Source organism: Cryptomeria japonica, chromosome 7 (assembly GCF_030272615.1).
Source record: "Cryptomeria japonica chromosome 7, Sugi_1.0, whole genome shotgun sequence".
Taxonomy (NCBI): domain Eukaryota; kingdom Viridiplantae; phylum Streptophyta; class Pinopsida; order Cupressales; family Cupressaceae; genus Cryptomeria; species Cryptomeria japonica.
In genome coordinates this window covers 194,430,160-194,436,159 of record NC_081411.1, presented here as the reverse complement: position 1 = coordinate 194,436,159, position 6,000 = coordinate 194,430,160, and positions in this window count along the sequence as shown.

The window sequence follows — 6,000 nt, the reverse complement described above, 5'->3', positions numbered from 1 at the left end:
TTTCCCCCCTCATACTTCTACCACGTTCCTGTATCTCAAAATGTCAATTAATTTCTAAGTGTGAAGATCTTTGGATCAATTTTTGGCTTTGGCTAAGATTTTCTCATGTACTAGAATCTCTTTCCTTCAACTTCTCAATTTAATGGATCCCCATAATTCAATATATACATATATATACATATACATGCACACACACACACACACACACACACACACACACACACACACACACACACACACACACACATACACACACACACACACACACACACACACACATATACACACACATGTATATATATATGTGTGTATATATATGTGTATATGTATGTATATATCTACATACATATGTATGTAGATATATACATATGTATATATATACATACATATGCATATACATACATACATATGCATACACATACATACACACACACATATGTGTGTGTGTGTGTGTGTAAAAGTAACAAACTACAAGTACAACTCAACAACAAATCTAAATACATGAGAACAACAAAGCTGCTATAATAGCAACTAAAATCTACAAAGTGCTTACAAAGGAGCAGCTAATTACATGAAGAAAATACACCAATAGGACTATGCATGCACTATATAGAAAATTTACATATAATAGAATTATGCTCATGTTGAACTTGAAAAACTTGATCTTTAATGTGCTGAAGCTACTCCAAAATCTTAGGATTCTTCTTGCAAAGCTTATGAGACTGCGAAAAAAGAAAAGCCACCTGAAGGAGTATGTTAGAGTAAAGCCTTAGATTGTCAATTTCCTGGTGATAATTGCTAGGAAATACAACATTACATCTATTGATCCAAATATGCTTAAGAACTACCTGTCTAATAGAATCAACAATCAAGTTATTATGCATTCCCAAACCTAATATGGCTTCTTTTTGTTGGATATTGCTAAGAAGTTTGCTGGAATGATGTGTTGTTATTGATGTCAACATATTCTTCTGTGTATTCCATTTTTGCAGTCAGATTAAATGAGTTGGTTTGGTCGGTATGTTGCAAATGAGTTATTGCAGTTTAATGGGTTTTGAGTTAAGTATCTCTAGTTGATTCAACTAAAGTTTCAGAGGTTCGCATGATGATTTTATTGAGCTATGAGATTTAGTATCATGGTTGGTTGTTTAGTTGTTTGTGGTGCTCAGTGTTTTTGATTCTTCTTTGTATTACTTTGGAATTGTAATATATTGGTTTGCGGATTTGGCGGAGTGTTTGGGACATTCATATGTGTCCTCAATTCAAATGGTTCATGATTTGGAGGTCTGCAAGTGAATCTTTTAGTTTGATAGTCAATCCAGTGTGTGTTCTTGAGGTTCAATATAATGGTGATGAAGATTCTAGTAAGTGGTGATCTGTTGTGGTTGTTGTTGTGGCAATTCATGATGCTTGTGGATGTTTCCAGAGCATGTTCTATCTGTATTGATGGTCTGCATTGATCGTTGTACATGTTATTGATCATTTTATTGATCTGGTGGTGTTCCTTGTGTTATGCGACATTCATGATGATTGTAGCATGTTGCGGATGTTCGAGGCGCAATTCTTGGAGGTGTTTCTTGTTTGCAGTGTTGGTTTAGGTCTAGACTATGTGTTAGTTGACATTGTTCTGGTTCACATGTATTGATGTAGCATGTATGGATATTACTTTGTAATTTGTGTTGAGGGTTGAGCCGACCTTGAAATATAGGTTGATAATTTATATAAATATATGTAATAATCATGTGAGATATTTGTGTGTGAAAAATAATGATACGATCTTTCAGTAGAAGAGGAGAAGTGGGAAGAAGAGTGAAGAAGTGCGAAAGAGCAGATTGTGTATTATGTGCTTAACCGGAACTATAACCAAGCATGAGAAGATGCCATTTCATCAGTTCATAATCCTTCAGATGTAATCTGAATGTTTTGTAAGATAGTGAGTCTTCCTCAGGATTGTAGCCCTTCTTGTTTTGTGATTTGAGCAGTGAGCTCTAGGAAGTGTGCCTGAATGCATGCACATTCCCCATTGTAATATTTCATTTACTCCTAACAGGGTGTTATCTCATTGTGGATAGATTCCCACTATGTTTTTTCATTTAACTAGGTTTTCCACATCAAAAATCTTGGTGTTATATGTGTTGTTGATGTGATGTTGATTTGTGCTTTCATTGCTAATTATCATATCTGAATTTAAGTTTATGTTGTGTAGAGTTTGTGAGAAAACTAATTCACCCCCCCTCTCAGTTTGTTTCCCTATTGCCAACACTTTCTAATTCAAAATATGAGAAAAAAATGTAGAAAATTTATTGAACATAGTAAACCACTTTTATTGTTAAATTTGTGAAATACAACCTCACAGAACCTAGTGAACACCTGTATGCAAATAACCTATCACAACAATGGAAGATTCATACAAAACACAAAGGTTGCTATGAAAAACCAGAGAATGAATATGAAATAATAATTAGATTGTAAGGGAATGAATTTTACAATGAGATCAATCCTTAATAAAGGAGATCAAAAAAATCCTAATGCAACCCCAAAGGATGCATGCATAAAAGAAATGAATTATTGAAATAATAATTCCTATAAAAAGCTTCCTAAATTTAGCTTATGTGAAATAGAGAAAACGTGACTTAATTATTAAATCAATATGATTTAATTGATTAAGTAAACTAATACCTTTTACTCTAACACCCCCCTTAAGATGAAGTTAGGGAGAAGCTAAAAAACTAAGGACTAGATGCATGAAAGCGAAAAATGGGTCCTAGCAACAAAGCCTAATGAGGTACCCAAGTACAATGAAATCTCTATAAAGTGGAGAAAAGGAGAAAACCTTGTGGAAACAAAACTCCTCTCCAAGAAGAGATGAAATCTCAAGTGAAGGACTAAGAAGCCTCAAAACAAGAATGTTCCAAAATAGAGGAACAAAAGATGAGCATTAAGAATCACTAAAGCATGAAGAAGCTACAAACAATGTTGTAGAATGACTGCTAAGATACTGTAATAAGAATCTACTTTGAAACAAAAGATGATTAGGATCAAGAAGACATGAATATACATGAGTGCCCTCAATGACACTACTTGAATCCGAATCAGATTGCAAACACAGGCAAAACATTTGGAATCCGGAGATACAAATGGCACAAGTACCAATAGTCTAAAGAATTGATCAAGTGAGAAATGGAAGGTTGCCTCCAGAAATAGGAATGCAAGAGTGTCCATATGGTAAGTATTCCATCTCACCAAAATGCATGGGTAACCAACCGCTGCATCCGCCTAGTACATAGGAACAAATAGTGAATACATAGCTCACTCCAATGCGAAACCAAGGAAGCATTAGCACAAACAGTAGAAACCCCCCCACAATGTTGACAAGGGATAGGTATGACAGATACACTAAATCTGAAAGCCATAATGTAGTGCATGAAGAAGAACTACGAACATTTGATCGTGCAAACATCAAAATACAAGCAAATAAAAAGGGTGTACAAACCAAGGCACACATGCATGAGAAAGAAATGAAGGTAAAACAAAGGAAAACATAAAACCCCCCATGACACTTTATGTCATAGTATGAGTACAATAAGGCACAAAACTAATGTGCAAGATCCCATAATACATGTGCAATACAAAGACACTTTATCTCAATGCATTTAAAAAATCATAAGTGCTTACAATGAAAGCTCAAAATGCCAAAAAAAGACATAAGACTGGAAATACATGAAGAAAAACCAAAAATGACTTATCCCATGCAAACGAGAAGTTTCCACGATGTCATATGTCCAAGTAATTCACCATAGTGTGAAAACACAAAAAACTGAATAAAATGTACCTAGAGTAAAATCTGGAAAAAGTGCATGGATGGCTATGAAGAGCTCTGAAACACCGTTCCAACGCCACTAGAATCATGAAAAATGAAGAAAATGGTGAAAAGTTATGAGCTGGGGACTCAAAACAACACCTCCAACTTCAAACGGTTGTATAATGCACCAATAGAAAAAACAGGAAATGAAACCAACATATCTAGAAAGTAGATGAAACCATCGTTCCAACGATTGTTGGTATTATGGATATGTTGCATTGGTTTTGTCATTGATGTCAACACTTATCAACACTTATCCTTCTGGAGATCTTTGGTTATGTTCACCGGCAAGTTCAGTGACATGCACAGTCACCGGTATTTGGTTCACCGACAGGTTATATTGTTCACCGGCACTAAGGATGACTTGTTATCATTTGGAGATCACTTGGTTATGTCAAAGACATGGTTTGGACACTTGGTTTTGGTGATTTGGTTATTGGTCTAATCAGGTTGACATATTTGTTGTTACCGATAAATTGGTCTAGGTTATGGACCAATATGCGTTATCTATTCCAGATCAGCACGACACGTTATGGAGATGGTTTAATCAATTGGTATTGATGTTAAGCCGACATGATGCATTGCATCTTGACTTACTTGTAATTGATTTTATTGTAATATTCTTAGTGAGCCGACCTACACATTTGGTCTTAGGTTTTGGTATATATGTAAGATCTCATTTGTGAGATTAACATATGGTGTGTAATATGGTATGGTAAGATTGTGATATTCGGTATATGCGAATATAAGCAAAGCTACTCATGCAGACATCATTTGAAGATTCAAGGAAGGTTTGAAGGAGATAATCAAAGGTTAACCGATACTGAATCCAACATTGGAGATGCTACTTTGAGCAGTACATTATCATTGGAATTAATCATCCAATTGTAGTCAGAGTGACTCCCTTCTTGTGATTGAGCAGTGACCTCTAGGAAGCTAGCCTTTCTGCATGTGTAGACCTCATTTGTACACACATACTATCTACAGTAGTATCCGTGGTTTTTCCCCTTACAGAGTTTCCGTGTACAAATTTATGTGTTATGTGTTGTGGATGTTGTTTCTCTTTCTGTTTCATGCATTAAGCTTCACCGATATTAATATTAGTTGTTAATCTGTTAACCACCATTAAGTTTGATTTACCGGTATTAAGCATCAAGTTTGATTAAGTTATATTTGGGTTGAAATTATTAGACAATTGATTCACCCCCCCCCCACCTCTTAGTTGCCTCCGAGTCCTAACAATGATATCTTGTTTTCCAAAAAGCAATATCACATACCCAAGTTATGGCCAAAAGAAAAAAAACATCTCTTTTAGGGCACAAAGAGGGTTCAAAGGTGGCCATGAAGCAGTTTGTACAACTGACGTCAGCAGAATATTCTACGAATATTCCCCATTTACCGAAAAAAATCCTTGTCAGAGAAAAACTTGCTGAAATTTTTTATTGCCAACTAGAAAAAGAAGGCGAGCCTAGAAAAACGTTGTCAGTGTCGAAAACAAGTTGGTGGCTGTGGCCACAACCCGGAGGCTATGCATAAGCAGTGGCCTAGGCGACGACATCAGAAACATGGGAGTGTTGCCAGAAAAGGACCATCGGGGGTCGGAGCGGCTTGGCGACAACAAAAGGCCTCTACTAGCATTGAAAAATAGGCAGGGGGGGCTTGCTATAGGCCATACGGCTATAGGCCAAATGGTTGCAGTTTGTATGAACTGCAGTAGGGGGTACGACCCCCCTTCACAAGTTTTTAAAAAAACTTTTTGAATGCCCAAAAAAAATAATGTTTTTAATTAATTTTTTTAAGTTAATTTTTTTCGGAAAATTTATTTATTTATTTTTTTTAAATACCAATTTTTTTTGTTATTGTGTGCATAGGGGCCGTACAGGCAATTTTTTTTTGCCTCAGAGGTCATCGATGCCCAAAGTAGACAAATTATATATCAAAATTCGTGGAATCGACCTCTTGAAGCCAATTGTGAGGTCCTTTTGAGCCCAAATTGCTCCAAAAATAGGTGCCCCTGGATCACAAAAAAAAAGCCAAATCTTCAAACCTTCACAGATCTAGCCCCATGAATAAAAAATTGACAAACAAAAGGTCAATCTTGACTATTTTGCACATACCAAATTCAATGGTGAGGTCCA